Source organism: Hyla sarda, chromosome 12 (assembly GCF_029499605.1).
Source record: "Hyla sarda isolate aHylSar1 chromosome 12, aHylSar1.hap1, whole genome shotgun sequence".
Classification (NCBI taxonomy): Eukaryota; Metazoa; Chordata; class Amphibia; order Anura; family Hylidae; genus Hyla; species Hyla sarda.
In genome coordinates this window covers 73,014,379-73,036,202 of record NC_079200.1, presented here as the reverse complement: position 1 = coordinate 73,036,202, position 21,824 = coordinate 73,014,379, and the positions used below count along the sequence as shown (strand labels likewise).

Sequence of the window (21,824 nt, the reverse complement as noted above, 5' to 3'; positions counted from 1 at the left end):
TTGTTGCAACTTGACCTCTGCAAAATGTTACATATTCTATAATATAAATAATACTATAAGTAAAAAATAAAAAATAAAGGAAAAATGAAAATAAAAATAAACAAAAATGAAAATAAAATTAAAATAAAAATAGAATGAAAAAATGAAAAATAAAAAATAATGGTCCATTTAAAATTGCTACTGCAGGATATTGCTTCTATGGTTTTTTTTAGGACCCTTTACTTTTTAGCAATTTGGGCATAGACCGCATCGGAAGAATCCTTTTGTGCTAAGCCAAGTATCTGATGATTTTTGTGTTACATTTGTTGGGGGTTTGACGGAGGGTGCCACAGCTAGCCCAAGATTTGGGGCTTTAGTGTAGACTATTGGGGGGTGATGAGGTATAAGCCAGCCCACATCTTTGTCTGATTTCATTTTGCTCCAATGTTTGGATATAATATTTTCTATTTTTTTATAATCTGAATTGTATGGCAAAATTAGCTTAAAATTGTGTTCTGCAGAAACAGTGGTAGGGGTTTTTGATACAAAGAAAGAGGATCTGTCAAGTTTTTGGACCTGTTCTAGTGAATTATGCAATATATGATCAGGATAATTTTTTTCTTTAAATAGAGTGGTGAGTGATTTAGCCTCCTCTAGAAAATCGATGTCCGACGTACAATTACGTTTCAGACGTCTGAATTGCCCCTTGGGCACATTCATTAGCCATCTTGGGAGATGACAACTGTCGTACCCTATATAGCTATTCCTAGCTGTAGGTTTTTTATATGTGGTACAGGATAGTTTGTTTTCTTTTACTTTTATCTCAAGGTCCAAAAAAGTGACAGATTCTTTACTGATATGTGATGTGAAATTTAAATGATAAGTGTTTACACTGTGTATTCATTTAACTATTTATTATGTCTTTATGATTGTTGTTTATAAGCTTTTACACATGATGCGGTAGTTCAAATCCGCAGGTATTCATCTAAGCATTTACTGATATCGATGCCAGTACGGATTTTACAAACGAACCAGCCTACACGGTAATCCGTCCCAAGTCTTTGTTTATCCTGAACATCACCCATGTGCAATTGATTTGATTACAACCAGAGCAACATATAAAGGATCAGTTTCTTTAATCTAGTATACATGCCTACTGAGGAAAGGGCTGTGTTCTACTTATAAGAGCCCTGAAACGCGTCTAGGTGTACAACTATACCACCGATATCTAATACCCACCCTTATTGAAGGACTGACTTCCGGTTAAACCAGCAGTATCATCCAAGTCCAATATCCAGGCAGCATTGCCAAGAGCCTGAGACGTCACACCCCATCAGGATATTACGAGGTTTGCACTCTTTCACCGCTAGTTCCAACTACAGCGAGAGATCCCGGGAGCGGCTTCCATCCAAACTGGTCTGTGGCAGGCAGACCGCCGCAGTGACGCATTCCAGCGTCTTTCACCACCCGAGACTTGCGGACCTCACTATCTATCCTCAGGTGACGATACAGTGGGACTTATACCAGGCTGGTAAGTATAACCTACCCATCTCTTTTAATATATCAGGATCCCTTATTATTCACGGGACTTTAATACATTTCTGGACTATCAGTTGCCGGATTATCGAAAGTGACATCAATTTTATTTATTTTTCTACCAATGCTAAATATCGGTGTTTGTTCTTATTGTAATTGTATGTTCAAGCAAGTACATCTCTTTTCCTCGGCACAAGGGCCCTGTGCCAGGAGGTCAAGTTGCAACAATTGATATTTTATACATTTTAATAAAATTGTATCCTATATTTGAAGCACGATCCAGCTATTTACTATCATTATTTTTCATCTATGTATCAGGCAACTGATACTAGTTTTGAGGGGTTGGTTACTGTTTGAAAATATTGATTTACAAATCTAATAGTTATATTCTTGTACATAGAGAACAGTATAATAGCAGTTATATTTTAGTACATAAAGCGCAGAGGTAGTTTTATAGTAGTTATATTGTACACATAGAGTAGTGTTATAGTTATATGTTTGTATGATTATATTGTATAAAACGTGTTTACTATGTGATAGTTACTGCACCTGTCCAGTTAATGTTCGTAGTTTCTGATACTAACTTTTTAGTGCTCCATGATTTTCTTACAGAACATGTATTGCAGATGGTGTATCTTTTTCATGTTTGTGTCATTTAAAGGGTACCTCTCATCAAATAAACTTTTGATATATTTTAGATTAATGAATGTTGAATAACTTTCCAATAGCATGTTAATGAAAAATATGCTTCTTTCTATTGTATTTTTCCCGATCAGTCCTGTCAGCAAGCATTTCTGACTCATGCTGGAGTCCTAAACACTCAGAGCTGCCAGCCTGCTTTGTTCACAGCCAAACAGGCTGTGAACAAAGCAGGCTGGCAGCTCTGAGTGTTCTCCTTTGTGAACAAAGCAGACTTGCAGCTCGTAGTGTTTAGGACTCCAGCATGAGTCTGAAATGCTTGCTGCCAGGACTGGTAGGGAGACACCTAGTGGTCATTTCTTCAAAGTGGAAAATTTAATAGAAAGAAGCATATTTTTTAATAACATGCAATCGTAAAGTTATTCTGCATACATTAATCTATAATATATCAAAGTTTTTTTGATGAGAGGTACCCTTTAAAGGTGATGGTTACCTCTCGTATGGACTCATACACTTGTTGCCCTATTTGGTCTCTTTCTCATGCTGATAGTGACTTTTTTGTGACTCAAAGCTGTCAAAGAGACAATGACAAAATTCCTCAGGTCCTATTAATGTCCCTTCGGGCACTTTTTGAGGTCATTTCATGATTTTCAGTTCTCTTTTGATATTTTGAGTTTTGGCATGTTTAGAAATACGATCTGCCTCTACCAAGAACATTTGCTGACAGAAATGATGTACTTCAGAAGCTTTTTTTGATGTCACACTGTTGTCACTTGAGGAGTTTGGCATGAAGAGATTTCAACAATGCGATGATAAGTATGTAAGAATCATAAAATCTCATATTTTTCACAGATTTTGACACATTTCAAAGTACTAAAATAATTAAAGTGTCTTGTTTTGTTATAGTTATGTGTTTGTAATGAGCTTGATCACTGATGAGCCCCTAAAAAGGGGGAAACCACCTTTTTGTTCCAGGCTTATTTGTATCTGGGGTCCACATTGCCTGCCTTTTAGAGGAAGGGGTTTAGAGTTGTAAAAAAGAAAAACAGGTGCTTCAAAACTTTATGCAAAATGGTCACCATAGTAAGTTGTGGAACTATAGTCTTTGACTGGGTACGAAGCCTTGATAGAACCAACTGGACACCACAACTTTAATGGACGATTGGCGGTGGTGATATTAGGATCTAGATGTTCTGCGCGTTTCAAGTTGAGCTTAGTAAGGCGCTATTTCCAATACAGACCCAGACCTAACAAGTTGTGTATCCTGATTTATAATAATACAAACTAATGGGGAGACAAGCTATTTGATTCAATGCCTGTGTATCAGATACTTGCTATAGACATGGTGGTGAGATGCTCCATATATAAAATCTTTCTGTTAATATGGGCACCTTTCCCTGACCCATAACTGCATATTATGGAATTACACCACCATTCCATGAAGCATCCAGGTTGGGCAGAGCAGTTGCAGGGAATCTGTCAGACATTGACATGATAATATCACTATAATGACTTGGACACTGAGGAGAGTTGTCAGACCGTGAAAATTGAAGCTGGGTAATTTTTGCAAGGGTCAGACAGATCTCAGGAGGAAAGTGTCCAGTTCTACAAGACAAGGCAGTTAGACAAGTCCCTGCAAACACATTTGGGGTCTGGGATTCTTCACATTTCTTGAAGGATTGAAGCTGGTTGCCTCCAACTTCTCGTTAAACCTTGTGTAGATAGTGTGCACCTAGATATAGTTACATAGTTACATAGTTCATAAGGTTGAAAAAAGACCAGAGCCCATCAAGTTCAACCTATAACCCTAATGAGTCCCTAATGAGTTGATCCAGAGGAAGGCAAAAAAAAAAAAAACTCATACTAGAGGTAAAAATTCCTTCCAGACTCCAAATATGGCGGTCAGAATAAATCCCTGGATCAACGTTCTGTCCCTATAATCTAGTATACATAACAAGCAATGTTATTATTCTCCAAAAATGCATCCAGACCCCTTTTGAACTCTTTTACAGAGTTCACCATGACCACCTCCTCCGAGAGATAATTCCACAGTCTCACTGCTCTTACAGTAAAGAACCCCCATCTGTGCTGGTGTAGAAACCTGTTTTACTCTAAACGTAGAGAATGCCCCCTTGTTATAGATACAGTCCTGGGTATGAATAGATCATGGGAAAGATCTCTGTACGGTCCCCTGATATATTTATACATAGTTATTAGGTCTCCCCTAAGCCTTCTTTTTTCTAAACTAAATAACCCTAATTCTGATAATCTTTCTGGGTACTGTAGTCCTCCCATTCCCCATATTACCCTGGTTGCCCGTCTTTGAACCCTATCCAGATCCACTATATCTTTCTTGTACACTGGTGCCCAGTACTGTACATAGTATTCTATGTGTGTTCTGACTAGTAATTTGTACAGTGGTAGAATTATTTCCTTGTTGTGGGCATCTATGCCCCTATTGATGCACCCCATGATTTTATTTGCCTTGGCAGCAGCTGCCCGACACTGGTCACTACACCTAAATTTACTGTTACCTAAGACTCCTAAATCCTTTTTCACATCAGTCATCCCAAGTGTTCTCCCATTTAATACATAATCCCAGCCCGGATTTTTCTTCCCCATGTGCATTACCTTACATTTATCAGTGTTGAACTTCATCTGCCACTTTCTCAGCCCAAACCTCCAACCTATCCAGATCCATTTGTAACAGTGCACTGTCCTCTATAGTGTTTACCACTTTACAGAGTTTAGTATAATCTGCAAAGATTGCTACTTCACTATTCAACCCCTTTACAAGGTCATTAATGAATATATTAAATAGAATAGGACCCAAGACGGACCCCTGTGGTACCCCACTAGTAACAGTCACCCAATCAGAATAAGTACCATTAATAACCACCCTCTGTTTCCTATCACTGAGCCAGTTATTACCCACTTACACACATTCTCCCCCAGCCCAATCCTTCTCATTTTATGCACCAACCTTTTATGTGGCACCGTATCAAATGCTTTGGAAAAATCCAGATATACGACATCCAGCGATTGCCCCATGTCCAGTCTGGAGCCCACCTCCTCATAAAAGCTGATAAGGTTAGTTTGACAGGACTGATCCCTCATAAAGCCATGCTGATATAGAGTCATACATTTATTTTTATCAAGACACTCCAAAATAGCATCGCTTAGAAAACCCTCAAACAATTTACATTCAATGGAGGTTAAACTAACAGGTCTATGATTCCCGGGGTCATCTTTTGACCCCTTTTTTAATATTGGTACCACATTTGCTATGCGCCAGTCCTGGGGAACAGTCCTTGTTACTAAAGAGTCCTTGAATATTAAAAGTAGGGGTCTGTCTTTTACATTACTTAATTCCTTAAGAACATGGGGGTGAATGCCATCTGGACCTGGTGATTTGTCTATTTGATTTTTTTGTAGGCGGCACTGTACTTCTTCTTGGGTTAGACAGGTGACCTGTACTGGGGAGTTTACCTTATCTCGCTGTATTTCACCTGGCATTTCATTTTCCAATTTGTTTAATATATTAGCTTTTACCTGATCCCCGTTTATAATTTCTTCCTCATCATTTTATAAAAGGCCAACATTTTCATTTTTGACCTTTTTGCTATTTATATAGTTAAAGAACATTGGTGGCGAGTCTTTCTGTCTCTATTTTTGAGGCTTTTTTCTGTTTTTTTTTTCATATTTTACATTTTTCTCTATAGCTTTTTAATGCTTCTTCACTGCCCTCCTGTTTTAGTAGTTGAAATGCTTTATTTTTGTCATTTATTGCCCCCTTAATATTCTTATTCATCCATATTGGTTTTCTTTTATTTCTGACCGTTTTATTCCCATAAGATATATACATCTTAAAAGTCTCCCATTTAGTGTCAGTATCCTTGTTTTTTGAGGACATTGTCCCATTTTATATTGTTAAGAGCTTCTCTGAGTTGATCGAACTTTGCCTTCCTAAAGTTCATTGTTTTTGTGGCCCCTCGAGAGATTCCCTTATTGAAGAACAAGTTATAATGTATTATATTATAATCACTATTCCCTAGGTATCTTTCTACTTGCACATTAGTTACTCTGTCAGGTCTGTTGGTTAATATTAAGTCTAGTACGGCACCCCCTCTGGTCAGGCTCTGCACCATTTGGGACAGATAATTGTCTTTACCTGTTTCCTTTATGAGATTCACAAGTCTCAGTCTCCCAGTTTATATCAGGATAGTTAAAGTCCCCCATTATTATCACATCATTCTGATTTGCTGCCTTGTTTATTTGCCTCAGTAATTGATCTTCTGGCTCTTCCATGTTTGGTGGCTTATAACTAATAATTTTTTTTATCTCCATATATTTTTACCCATAATTACTCCACATTATCGTTTCCGTCCCGTATATCCTCCCGCAGTGCGGCCTTCAGACTGGACTTTACATAAAAACAAACTCCTCCCCCCTTTCTGTTTTGTCCGATCCTTCCTGAATATAATATATATCCTGGAAATAATGGCATAAGGGGATCAGAGGTAGGGGGGAATAATGGCACAAGGGGATTAAGATGGAGGCGGGGAGGGATAGTCATTGCTCGACCCCCCCCCCCCCCCTCCCATCTTAGTCCCCTAGTGCCATTATTATCCAATATGGCAAACAAGGATCAGAGGGAGGGGGGGGGGGGGGGCAGAATAATGACACAAGGGGATCAGAGGGAGGGGGGAATAATGGCACAAGATGGAGGGGGTAATAATCATCCCCCCCCCCCCATATTAATCCCCTTTTGCCATTATCCTTCCCCCCCCCCCCCTCCAATCCCCCTGGGCTAATATATATATATACATATATATATATATATATATATATATATATGATATACACATGCAAAAACCCTCCCTCCCATACACTTATTTTTCACTTTTTTTTATTTTACATTACCCGGCCTGTTCAGGTATACAGCGCTTCCAGTGTGGCCTGTCCGGGCCGAGCATGTCCTAGAGTCCCATTCGAAGGGGCCGCACTGACGTGTGATGTTCCCTACAGTAGCTGCGACCGCAGCTCCGGCTGTGATACTATACAGGGACCTGCCACGGCCATTCTCCGCTGTGCGCTGACAAATACTGGCCAATGTATGGCCGGTATTTGTCAGCGCATCGGTGTACCCCCACACAACCGGTGGCGTACCCCTAGGGGTACGTGTACCATTGGTTGAGAACCCCTTCGCTATGTCATAAGTCTGCTCAGACATTTTCATCTCCAGTTTCTCTGTTTTATTGGACAGACTTCTGGCATTAGTCAACATGCAATTCAAAGGTGCATGTTTTTTTTCCCGATGAAGCCTATCCCTATTAACTATTCTAACCCCTCCCTCTGCTCCACCCCAGGTACATTAATAAGTCCCACTCTCTTTCTACACTATCTTCCCCCTCTATGTTGTAGGGTCCCTCCCCCCCAGTCCCTAGTTTAAACACTCCTTCATCCTACTAGCCATCATCTCCCCAAGCACAGCTGCACCGTTCCCATTGAGGTGCAGCCCGTCCCTACGGTAGAGCTGGTATCCGACAGCGAAGTTGGCTTAGTTCTCCATGAACCCAAACAAATCCTTCCTACACCAGCTTCTGAGCTACTTGTTTACCTCCCTAATCTCCCGCTGCCTCTCTGGTCTGGCTCGTGGTACAGGTAATGTTTCCGAAAATATTACATTGGAGGTCCTTGCCTTAAGCTTGTGGCCGAACTCCCTGAGATCATTTTTAAGGATATTCCACCTACTTCTTACTTCGTCATTGGTGCCAATATGTACCATGACTGCTGGGTTCTCTCCAGCCCCACCCAGTAACTTGTCAACCCGATCCGTGATGTGCAGAACTCGAGTGCCAGGAAGACAACACACTGTTCGGCAATCCCAGTCTTTGTGACAGATCGCCCTGTCTGTCCCTCTAATAATTGAGTCCCCCACTACCAGTACCTGTCTGGCCTGCCCTGCACTCCTCCTTCCCTCCTTACTGGAGCAGGCATCCCCTGGCGGTCAGAGGCAGAGTTCTTCTGCAGTACTGCTAGCTCTTAATTGGCATCCCCCTCATCTGCAACCGGGCAAACTTGTTGGCGTGTGCCAGTTCAGGACTAGCCTCCCTGACACTTTTCCCTCTACCCCGTTTTCTAACTGTAACCCAGCTAGCTGCCTGACCTTTCCGGCACCTCCGTCCGCCTATGCTCCCCCACCTCTACCCCAGAGAGTACTTGCTCAGTGAGCAGGAGACTCCTCTCCAGGTTGTCAATGCGTCTCAGTATTGCCAGTCGCTCCTCTAGATCCAGGATCTGGGCTTCCAAATGAACAACTCGCACACATCTCACACAACAATATGCACTCAAACTGCTGTTCAAGGATTGCATACATTGGGGTTTATTTACTAAGAGTGGAGTGGAGTTTTCTTTGTGGGTTTTGATTTCCGACAGGTATTTTCCCAAGGTATTTACTAAGGTTTCCCTACATTTTGAACTTTTCCCTACGTTTTGCTTTTTTTTTTACAACTGTTCTGATCTGTGGGGTTTCCCTTAGCTCAAATCCACCACATTTTCTGTGGAAACCTTAGTAAATATGTTGGGATTTTTCAAAACTATCAGGGACATGCCCCTTTTGTCGGGACCACTCCCCCTGTTTGGGTTTTTCTTGTCAAATGGAGGGTTGTTTATTCTGGTCGCAAATTGTGTGGCACAATTTGGATGCAAAACCCAACAAAACAGAGTCAGGATCACGTTAGTAAATAAATCTCATTGTGTAAGATGTACACCGTACTGCTTTTTACAACATGGACGCCATCTAGTTATGGGGATTTCATAGATTAACAGCCAAAAACAGACAGTAACTATTAAAATTAAATTCTCAGTAGACCTTGTGAGTTAAAGTCTCTACAGTGTAAGGAAAGTAACACTCACAGTGATCTCAAACTCCTGCTTTCAAACTCTGTTTTACAACTCTCTTTTAGCTGCCTCTCTTCCAAAGCAACACTCAGACAGAGCACGCTCAGAACTGAGTCCCAAATTAAGATTGAAGCACCGGTAACCAATCTAGCTCTCCCCCTAGAGGCAGAGTAGAGTAGAAAAAAAGACTGTCTAAAATTCTATCAGTGATCCCTAAATGTGCAAATGTAGGGAGTATTCAGATATGACGGCCAGCAAAAACAAAAAAAAATTTTTTAGACTTTTTATTTTTCATATTCATGATCAACACTTTATATTATTTTAGATTTTTTTCTGTAATCTGAAATATGGATCCTCACATATACTTTGTGCAATTTTATGTAATTATGTCTTAAAGGGGTTAACACCCTTCTGTGTATAAAACCAAGGGTGTTTCCCTACCTTGCCACGCCTGAAGAAGCTGCGCATGTGCAGCATAATGCGTTGCATTATTGTTAATAAACCTGATGGATGTTATCCCCGATCTGTGAGTCCTGTGTCCTAATCAGCGCCACTAATCCTGGTTTATACGAAGCCTTTTTTTCTACAATATTCAACACACATCTAGGAAGACTGCAGATGGACCCTATCTAACTACACACCTATACCATTATTGTGTTTGTTGGTGCACAACCTTATCTGGTAAGCGGTATTGAATCTCTTAATCTTTCTACCCTTACCATCTACGTTACTCCACAAGGAACGCCTTTGCTTTTTCCTTTTTCAGCAAAAACAGCATGGAAGTCAATAGTCACCATTGGTCTTTAATGGCAACAAAGAAGAATAAAGCACAGAAGGGGGGGGGGCTCTCTGGTGCCGCACTGCATAAAGTATGGATAGCCTGTTAATGTATTGCAAATAGGGTCGCATAGAAACATAGAATTTAACGGCAGACAAGAACGATTTGGCCCATCTAGTCTGCCCAATATTCTAAATACTATGTATAGTCCCTGGCCTTATCTTGTATGAAGTACAGCCTTATGCCTATCCCATGCATGCTTAAAGGGGGAAAAAAAGTTTTCAAATGAACAGGTGCCAGAAAGTTAAACAGATTTGTAAATTACTTTTATTTAAAAATCGTTAGCCTTCCAGTACTTATCAGCTGCTGTATGCCCTAGAGAAATTTGTGTCGTTTTTTTTCCATTCTGACCACAGTGCTCTCTGCTGCCACCAATGTCCATGTCAGGAACTTTCTAGAACAGTAGAGGTTTGCTATAGGGATTTAAACCTACTTTGGACAGTTCCTGACACCTTTGCCCCTCCAATTGAATACTATGTCCTCTTGTGGTGGTTTTTCTTCTTTCAAACATCCTCTCCTCCTTTACTGTGTTAATTCCCTTTATGTATCTATTACATCCCCTCAGTCTCTTCTTTCTTCCAAGCTATACAGCGGGTGAAATAAGTATTAAACACTCATTTTTCTCACTAAATATATTTCTAAAGGTCCTATTGACATGAAATTTTCGCCAGATGCTGGAAACAACCCAAGTAACCCATGCATGCAAAGAATCCAAAACAAATAAGCTCAGAAATTAAGTTATGTTTATTAATGTGAAAAAGCTTGGAAAGCAGAGACAACAGCTGAAATTAAAAAGCAATCCAGACCCTTGTCAGTGCAAATTATTATCAGCTGGTTCAGTCAAAACTGATGTCCTACAAAAAGGTCTCTTGCCGAAGTGTCACACAAGACACATCTTATGATGGGTAAAAGCATAGAGCTGTCTCAAAACCTTTGCAACTTAATTGTTGTAAAACATAACAACGGAGTTGTCCAAGAGACAAGGACCACTTGGGAAGAGCTTCAAAAAGACCTGAAATTAGCAGGTATTGTTGTCTCAAAGAAAACAGTAAGTAATGCACTCTGCTGCCATGGCCTGCATGTACGCTCACCACAGAAGACTTCATTGCTAAATAAAAAGCATGGTGAAGCTTGTGTAAAGTTCACTGCACAATATTTGGAAATGCCAGTGAAATACTGGGAGAATATAGTGGAGTCAGAAGACACCAAAATGGAACTGTTTGGATGCTATAATACACACCATGTTTGTGTGGTGTCCCAGCACCAAAGGCTTTCCTGTGGGCTGCGGACCTCCTCGGGCATGCCTGCGGCATGGGTGTTGGGCCCACTAGGTCACTGTCTGCTTTATTTCTATGGTTTAAGTACTTTATCATAAATGTTGTTGTTTCTTGTTTGCACTGTAAAACCTGTTATTAACCCCTTAAGGACGCAGGACGTAAATGTACGTCCTGGTGAGGTGGTACTTAACGCACCAGGACGTACATTTACGTCCTAAGCATAACCGCGGGCATCGGAGCGATGCCCGTGTCATGCGCGGCTGATCCCGGCTGCTGATCGCAGCCAGGGACCCGCCGGCAATGGCCGACGCCCGCGATCTCACGGGCGTCCGCCATTAACCCCTCAGGTGCCGGGATCAATACAGATCCCGGCATCTGCGGCAGTTCGCGATTTAAATGAACGATCGGATCGCCCGCAGCGCTGCTGCGGGGATCCGATCATTCATAACGCCGCACGGAGGTCCCCTCTCCTTCCTCCGTGCGGCTCCCGGCGTCTCCTGCTCTGGTCTGTGATCGAGCAGACCAGAGCAGAAGATGACCGATAATACTGATCTGTTCTATGTCCTATACATAGAACAGATCAGTATTAGCAATCATGGTATTGCTATGAATAGTCCCCTATGGGGACTATTCAAGTGTAAAAAAAATGTAAAAAAATGTAAAAGTAAAAGTAAAAAAAAAAGTGAAAAATCCCCTCCCCCAATAAAAAAGTAAAACGTCCGGTTTTTCCTATTTTACCCCCAAAAAGCGTAAAAAACATTTTTTATAGACATATTTGGTATCGCCGCGTGCGTAAATGTCCGAACTATTAAAATAAAATGTTAATGATCCCGTACGGTGAACAGCGTGAACGAAAAAAAATTTAAAAAGTCCAAAATTCCTACTTTTTTAATACATTTTATTAAAAAAAAATTATAAAAAATGTATTAAAAGTTTTTTATATGCAAATGTGGTATCAAAAAAAAGTACAGATCATGGCGCAAAAAATGAGCCCCCATACCGCCACTTATACGGAAAAATAAAAAAGTTAGAGGTCATCAAAATAAAGGGATTATAAACGTACTAATTTGGTTAAAAAGTTTGTGATTTTTTTTAAGCGCAACAATAATATAAAAGTATATAATAATGGGTATCATTTTAATTGTATTGACCCTCAGAATAAAGAACACATGTCATTTTTACCATAAATTGTACGGCGTGAAAACAAAACCTTCCAAAATTAGCAAAATTGCGTTTTTTGTTTTAATTTCCCCACAAAAATAGTGTTTTTTGGTTGCGCCATACATTTTATGATATAATGAGTGATGCCATTACAAAGGACAACTGGTCGCGCAAAAAACAAGCCCTCATACTAGTCTGTGGATGAAAATATAAAAGAGTTATGATTTTTAGAAGGCGAGGAGGAAAAAATGAAAACGTAAAAATTAAATTGTCTGAGTCCTTAAGGCCAAAATGGGCTGAGTCCTTAAGGGGTTAAAGGGGTATTCCAGGAAAAAAACTTTTTTTTATATATCAACTGGCTCCAGAAAGTTAAACAGATTTGTAAATTAGTTCTATAAAAAAAATCTTAATCCTTTCAGTACTTATGAGCTTCTGAAGTTAAGGTTGTTCTTTTCTGGCTAAGTCCTCTCTGATGACACGTGTCTCGGGAAACGCCCAGTTTAGAAGAGGTTTGCTATGGGGATTTGCTTCGAAACTGGGCGTTTCCCGAGACACGTGTCATCAGAGAGGACTTAGCCAGAAAAAAACAACCTTAACTTCAGAAGTTCATAAGTACAGAAAGGATTAAGATTTTTTAATAGAAGTAATTTACAAATCTAGAAAAATTGGGGTATGTGCAGCTCACAATATAAATTAGTCGAGGCTATATGGAATGTACTTACACCAAAAAAAAAGTACAAATATAAAATAATTTGTAGAAAGAAAAAGGTACCAAAAGCCTCTAGACTAATACCATGAATGGTACATGATGGTTGAATTACAGAAAAATAGAGTCGGACTGTGATTCACTTTAAATTGATTTATTATAAAATAAATAAGACATTAATATAAATCATAAATCCAAAATATGAATTAATACCTCCTTACACAGGGCCCTTGTGGGGAGGTAATACAAGATAATATACAACAATAAAATTAATAAAATCCGCTTATATAGTGAAATCTTCTGCTAATCCAACATTATAAACCAGCATAATTCACTTTTTGTAAAGTGCACTCCGTAATCATATATGTTGTAGAGTTTCAAGATTTTTAGAAACAACTCCTGTAATTGTATAGTTACCAACTCCCATAGATAGAAGGAAGTCCTGGGTGTATTAGTATGGCTGGACGTCCGAGAGGCAGATGGAGAATACTGTGGAGGCTGTGTCCAGCGCTGGCATGTGCTTGCGGCGACAGGCCCGGTTGCCACAGGCCTAGGAGAGGTCGCCGGTCATGGAGATAAATGAATAACTCTGGAGATGGAAGCAAACTCGGAGGCAGATGGCAAATGCTATGGAGGCTGTGTCCAGCGCTGGCATGCGCTAGCGGTGACGGGCCCGATTGCCACAGGCCTAGGAGAAGTCGCCGGTCACGGAGGTAGATGGATTACTCCGGAGATGGAAACAAGCTCGGAGGCAGATGGATCTACTCCGGGGACAAAGCAAAGCCTCGTGGAGAGCCTCTCGGCATCTGATGGTGGCAAAAAGGTAAATGCAGCCAGGTGTAAATGCAGGATATGGCAAAGCTTTACAGGAGTGGTAGCAATGATAGGAAGATGCGGTAGATGGATTGCAGTAGTTGTGCGGCAATAGTCTCTTTCTCTAGACGTGTTTCAGGGTACTTTACAAACGACCCTTTCCTCAGTAGCGATATCTTTAAAAGTGAAGCTCAAAGTCCTTTTATACATGTTACCTGCCTGATTGTAACAGGTGTGTGTCTGTTTGGATTTGTCACAAATAGCGGAATGGAGCAGAAACCAAGGGGTTGTTTCATCTTAACCCCTTAACGACGCAGGACGTATATTTACGTCCTGCGCCGGCTCCCGCGATATGAAGCGGGATCGCGCCGCGATCCCGCATCATATCGCGTGGGTCCCGGCGCTAATCAACGGCCGGGACCCACGGCTAATACCACACATCGCCGATCGCGGCGATGTGCGGTATTAACCCTTTAGAAGCGGCGGTCAAAGCTGACCGCCGCTTCTAAAGTGAAACTGAAAGTATCCCGGCTGCTCAGTCGGGCTGTTCGGGACCGCCGCGGTGAAATCGCAGCGTCCCGAACAGCTGATCGGACACCGGGAGGGCTCTTACCTGCCTCCTCGGTGTCCGATCGACGAATGACTGCTCCGTGCCTGAGATCCAGGCAGGAGCAGTCAAGCGCCAATAATGCTGATCACAGGCGTGTTAATACACGCCTGTGATCAGGATGAAAGATCAGTGTGTGCAGTGTTATAGGTCCCTATGGGACCTATAACACTGCAAAAAAAAAGTAAAAAAAAAGTGTTAATAAAGGTCATTTAACCCCTTCCCTAATAAAAGTTTGAATCACCCCCCTTTTCCCATAAGAAAAATAAAACAGTGTAAAAAAAAAAATTAATAAACATATGTGGTATCGCCGCGTGCGTAAATGTCCGAACTATAAAAATATATCATTAATTAAGCCGTACGGTCAATGGCGTACGCGCAAAAAAATTCCAAAGTCCAAAAAAGCGTATTTTGATAACTTTTTATAACATTAAAAAATGAATAAAAAGTGATCAAAAAGTCAGATCAAAACAAAAATCATACCAATAAAAACTTCAGATCACGGCGCAAAAAATGAGTCCTCATACCGCCCCGTACGTGGAAAAATAAAAAAGTTATAGGGGTCAGAAGATGACATTTTTAAACGTATAAATTTTCCTGCATGTAGTTATGATTTTTTCCAGAAGTGCGATAAAATCAAACCTATATAAGTAGGGTATCATTTTAACCGTATGGACCTACAGAATAATGATAAGGTGTAATTTTTACCGAAATATGCACTGCGTAGAAACGGAAGCCCACATTACAAAATGGCGTTTTTTTTTCGATTTTGTCGCACAATGATTTTTTTTTCCGTTTCGCCGTGCATTTTTGGGTAAAATGACTAATGTCACTGCAAAGTAGAATTGGCGACGCAAAAAATAAGCCATAATATGGATTTTTAGGTGGAAAATTGAAAGGGTTATGATTTTTTAAAGGTAAGGAGGAAAAAACGAAAGTGCAAAAACGGAAAAACCCTGAGTCCTTAAGGGGTTAATAGAACATTATTCACATTTAGAAACAATGTATATGCCTTCACAATTAAATGTAATAGCATATAGATAATAAATATAGAAAGCGATAAATGTAGCAAACAACAAGATCTTTAGACTCAATAAGCAGACTATATAGATATAAAACATTAATCGATTAAAGTAAAAAATAAATGAAAAAAATGGATAAAATGCAGATAAATATAGAAAGCAGATAAATATCAAGATCTTTGTAGCAAACAAATCTTTATTTCTATATTTAGCTGCATTTTATCTATTTTTTCATTTATTTTTTACTTTAATCGATTAATGCTGTACCCACAGCAGAAGAGTGAGTACAGCTCTGGAGTATACTAAGGGATGTAACGCTGAATCAGTACAGGAAAAGTAATGTAATGTATGTACACAGTAACCTCACCAGTAGAATAGTGAGTACAGCTCTGGAGTATGCTACAGGATGTGACACTGAATCAGTACAGGATAAGTAATGTATTGTACGTACACAGTGAATCCTCCCGCAGAATAGTGAGTACAGCTCTGGAGTATAATACAGGATATAACTCAGGATCAGTACGGGATAAGTAATGTATTGTACGTACACAGTGAATCCTCCCGCAGAATAGTGAGTACAGCTCTGGAGTATAATACAGGATATAACTCAGGATCAGTACAGGATAAGTAATGTATTGTACGTACACAGTGAATCCACCAGCAGAATAGTTAGTACAGCTCTGGAGTATGCTACAGGATGTGACGCTGAATCAGTACAGGATAAGTAATGTATTGTACGTACACAGTGAATCCTCCCGCAGAATAGTGAGTACAGCTCTGGAGTATAATACAGGATATAACTCAGGATCAGTACGGGATAAGTAATGTATTGTACGTACACAGTGAATCCTCCCGCAGAATAGTGAGTACAGCTCTGGAGTATAATACAGGATATAACTCAGGATCAGTAAAGGATAAGTAATGTATTGTACGTACACAGTGAATCCTCCCGCAGAATAGTGAGTACAGCTCTGGAGTATAATACAGGATATAACTCAGGATCAGTACAGGATAAGTAATATAATGTACGTACACAGTGAATCCTCCCGCAGAATAGTGAGTACAGCTCTGGAATATGGTACAGGCTGTATGGGCTCTTTGGTGGGTAAGTGCTCTCTTTGCACGTCTCATCTTGAGTGGTCCTGCTATCAGGTTGTGTCACTTGGGGTTATCTGCAGCTTCTGTCATCGAATGCTCTTCATTTTCAAAGACCTGAACGCTTTCAACACACACAAATCTCTGCCCTTAGGAGGAACATAAGCAGCGATCTGCCAAGTGTCAGGGAGACGGCTGTGATCCTGGGCCCGCACTTCACACTCTCTCATGCTTACCAAATATCCCAGGAATTAGCACAGAGGTGGACGTAGTTGACTGCAAAGAGCCAGTGGCCACGAGCGTTCGTGTTTTTTTTAGAAGTGCGTGCCCCCTTGAAATAAACATAATACGTAAATTTGTCTCTCTCTTTGTCTAAACAGTAACCAGTTAATACTTTATCATATCTGTTTCTCGGAAAGCTGGGTGATAACAAATACGGTTTCCTTTAAATAGTCACCTAACTTTCCTATGATCCTAAAAGGTAGTGAGCAGTCATACCAACTGCTCATAATTCAGGTATTCTTTTCAGGGCTTTAGGAAAGCTGGGTAAGATCTCTTTGTGAGCAGATTGTGACCATACTGGTTCTTATAGGGACCTAAATGTTTGTGAATTACTGTATAATCAAACAGATACACCATCCTGGAGAAGAAAATCTGGATTTCTGGTGGTAGTGGACTGGTTGTTATCAGCTTTTCTAGAGCCTTGTTTGTCTGCGCTGTTGTAATGGCAGTTATGGTAGTCATGGTACTAGCCACTCAACTTTCTGAGGAACAGATGTAACAGAAAAGGAGGAATCAAGGATTGGTTGTTTACTTGGAGATGTTTCCATTTGTAAGACGGAAATAACTGTTGCACTGATACATTGTAACAGATTGCAGTTGTGAGAGCAGGACTATTTGACGATGGCTTTTCAGCCTCTGGACTAATAAGATTGTTCCTATTCACCAACAGCAAGCAGACATCTTGAAAATATTTAAGGAATATGAACACAAAGTCAGGGATTTATCCTTGGGACTTTTTATACTCAACTTTTTAAGCTCGTACCTTCTTCCTAAGGCCATGTTCACACAACGACATTTCCGAGCAGGATTCCGAGTCCAATTGTTTTCAATGGGATTCTGCTGCACCATGCACATAGTGTAATTTCCGCAGCATAAACATCTGCTGCAAAATTCCTGATTCTAGCCTCCGCCAAAATAATTAACGAGTCAATTCTTTCTGCAGAATTGGAGATTTTCCTTCCCTAGGTGACGGAAAATATAGATTTTATGAAAGACAGGAGGTGAGCAGTGCGGTTTTGCAGTAAAGAAGCAATTGCATAATGCGAGGCCTCCTATCTTGATATAAAATCCACTCAGAAATGCATTGCTGTCTATAGATGGCGCATTTCCTGGCACCAGCATGTTCTGCAGCCACCTGCTGTTTCAGAAATGTCTGACAGAAAAATTCTGCCATGTGAACGTGGCCTTAAGGCTGTGTTTCCAACTGTTTTTTTGTTTTTGAGAAAATGCCATTGGGGGGGGGACATTTCAGCCTGATGTTAGCAAAGAGTTAATAGGGAAATCTGAAAGCCAAACCCACATTTTTTCAGTTGGCATTTTCTTTACCTTTTTTGGGCTATTTGGCAATCAAAAAATTAAGCATGCTGAGACTATGGAATTTTTAGAAAATATTGGCCTCCCCAAAATTCTTGAAATCCTTGAGTCACATGATGAAAAAATCATATGACTTCTAACAAGAAAAACACAGGGAGAAAAATGCCATAGGAAAAAAAAACACTATTAAGAGAATGCCACAATAACTGCATCTGGGGGGTACAAATTACCATGGCTGGGCAGTTTTTTTGTTGCTTTTTTTTAGGTAAAAAATATGTTGTGTGAAAACATTGTCTTATATCAGTTTCACTTGTACAAAATGTATTAAATTGACGTGCATTGTATGATGAATTTTAAAACTTTTTTCGATGTGCTTTATTGCCGCATGGATTTTATGTCACCCATTGAGTGGCGTGGAGTTGCTAAAAAATTAGCAACTTTAAAAAAGTTGCATATAGTAAATGTGTCTAACAAAACACAGCCAAACAATAAAAAAAAAAAAAAAAAAAAGACATAGGCCGACATTTATCATTGTCTTTACACTGTTTTTTGTGTCTAGAAAGGGCACAAAAAAGGCGCAACCAGGGTTTATTTGCATCTTTTTTGCACCTTTTGAGTTGCAATCCAATGATTTTGGCAATACACATGATATGGAAGGATTTTATGAACTGCACCTTTTTCATGAAAAGGCGCAGAAAAGGCGCAAAGCCACTTAAAAGTCTGTAAAATACACCAGCCCAGACTTAGCTTAGCTTTATGGTGTATGTGAAGAGTCAAATTTTAGAAAATGTGACCTGTGCAAAATTTATGAAATGTTCTGTGACCATTTAATAAATATGGTGCTCCTACACATTACCAGCGCACAAAAGGTGTAGAAAAATGCTTCACTTACACCTACAATGATAAATGCTTCACTTACACCTACAATGATAAATGCTTCACTTACACCTACAATGATAAATGCTTCACTTACACCTACAATGATAAATGCTTCACTTACACCTACAATGATAAATACTTCACTTACACCTACAATGATAAATGCTTCACTTACACCTACAATGATAAATGCTTCACTTACACCTACAATGATAAATGCTTCACTTACACCTACAGTGATAAATGCTTCACTTACACCTACAGTGATAAATGCTTCACTTACACCTACAATGATAAATGCTTCACTTACACCTACAATGATAAATGCTTCACTTACACCTACAATGATAAATGCTTCACTTACACCTACAATGATAAATGCCAGCCATAGAGCATAGTGAAATGTTGTGTCTTAAAGTTCAATAAAAAATATTATGCAAAATGCAACAGAAAACAGAAACAAAAAGCTTAGTAAATTCCCAAAAAGTCTTTTAGAAAGTCACAGAACTTTTCATTCTATGGAGATTCTACATTTAAGAAGTCAAATAATTGAAGTGTCAGACGTGAGCGGCGTGACGCCTGTCTGCCATCTCTCACCATTTAAAGGGCCAGTCCAGCATTTTGACAGCTGTGGCGAAACATTAAGTCTACATTTACCTTGATGGAAAGATTTCTGAGCAAGTGACAATTTCATCCCATATAATGACTGCGTGATCCTGGAGATGGAGACGGATTTCTCATGTAATGAAGCCGCTCTCAGGACTGGGATGTTACTCTGCACAAAACAATGGAGACCCTGAAAACAAGTCTGAGCAATCACAAACATGAAAGAAGGGTTAATGTATACTGCTTAGATACATCAGCTCAGTAGAGAATATCAAACATGATAGACTATACATCAGTTCATTAGAGAACATCATACATGAGATGCTTAGATACATCCACTCAGAAGACAGTTTCACACATAATAGGCTAAGATACAGCAGCTCAGCAGACAGCATCATGTATAATAGGCTTAGATACATCACCTTAGCATAGTATCACACATGATAGGCTTAGATACATCAGCTCAGTAAAACATCACACATGACAGGCAGTGCTCTGATATTGTACAGTGTATTATGTGTATTGGACCCTATAATACCCTGCTTTATGACCATCATGTGAAGTATTGTTTAGTGCAGCGCCTCTGCTGTTGTTGGAGCCGAGTGACCCTCGTACAGGCCGTACAATACAGGCTGATACCTGAAGATACTTTACAGACGTGTCATGCCATTGTCCCTGGACTTAATGAAGGGTTTGGGGAAGATTAAGGGGTTAAGGGCAGAGTGGTACGGTGTCAGGGGAGGGAGGCCGCTAACCACCACCTGACATGTCAATGGCTTTCATGTATATATTGTGAAATGTTCTGCTGGCGGTGACTGACAGGCTGACACGCATTAACACTCTGCGCTCTTTTATGTTCAAAGCTGTAATCTTACCTGCGAAGGTAAATGTTCAGGATGGGCTGTCACTTTAATATGGGAGGGGGGCATGACATAGTGAGAAATGCCATAATTAACTCCCAGTGTTATAGCTTGTTCTGTATATATGGACTCTGCACAGTACTACTAATCTTGTTCTGTATATATGGACTCTGCACAGTACTACTAATCTTGTTCTGTATATATGGACTCTGCACAGTACTACTAATCTTGTTCTGTATATATGGACTCTGCACAGTACTACTAATCTTGTTCTGTATATATGGACTCTGCACAGAACTACTAATCTTGTTCTGTATATATGGACTCTGCACAGTACTACTAATCTTGTTCTGTATATATGGACTCTGCACAGTACTACTAATCTTGTTCTGTACATATGTACTCTGCACAGTACTACTAATCTTGTTCTGTATATATGTACTCTGCACAGTACTACTAATCTTGTTCTGTGTATATGGACTCTGCGCAGTACTACTAATCTTGTTCTGTATATATGGGCTCTGCACAGTACTACTAATCTTGTTCTGTATATATGGACTCTGCACAGTACTACTAATCTTGTTCTGTATATATGGACTCTGCACAGTACTTCTAATCTTGTTCTGTATATATGGACTCTGCACAGAACTACTAATCTTGTTCTGTGTATATGGACTCTGCACAGAACTACTAATCTTGTTCTGTATATATGGACTCTGCACAGTACTACTAATCTTGTTCTGTATATATGGACTCTGCACAGTACTTCTAATCTTGTTCTGTATATATGCACTCTGCACAGAACTACTAATCTTGTTCTGTATATATGGGCTCTGCACAGTACTACTAATCTTGTTCTGTGAATATCGCCTCTGCACAGTACTACTAATCTTGTTCTGTATATATGGACTCTGCACAGTACTACTAATCTTATTCAGTATATATGGACTCTGCACAGTACTACTAATCTTGTTCTGTATATATGGCCTCTGCATAGTACTACTAATCTTGTTCTGTATATATATGGCCTCTGCACAGTACTATTAATCTTGTTCTGTATATATGGACTCTGCACAGTACTACTAATCTTGTTCTGTATATATGGCCTCTGCATAGTACTACTAATCTTGTTCTGTATATATATGGCCTCTGCACAGTACTATTAATCTTGTTCTGTATATATGGACTCTGCACAGTACTACTAATCTTATTCAGTATATATGGACTCTGCACAGTACTACTAATCTTGTTCTGTATATATGGCCTCTGCATAGTACTACTAATCTTGTTCTGTATATATGGCCTCT

At 39.8% G+C, this 21,824-nt stretch overlaps 1 long non-coding RNA gene across 1 annotated transcript in view; it reads right to left on the bottom strand.

Moving 5' to 3' along the window:
- The window catches only part of LOC130296857 (uncharacterized), a 122,962-nt gene that overhangs the window by 63,523 nt on the left and 37,615 nt on the right, over nt 1-21,824 (bottom strand). The window contains exon 2 of the long non-coding RNA XR_008849311.1: nt 19,709-19,859. This is a non-coding gene — a long non-coding RNA (uncharacterized LOC130296857). The remainder of the gene's footprint in view (nt 1-19,708; nt 19,860-21,824) is intronic.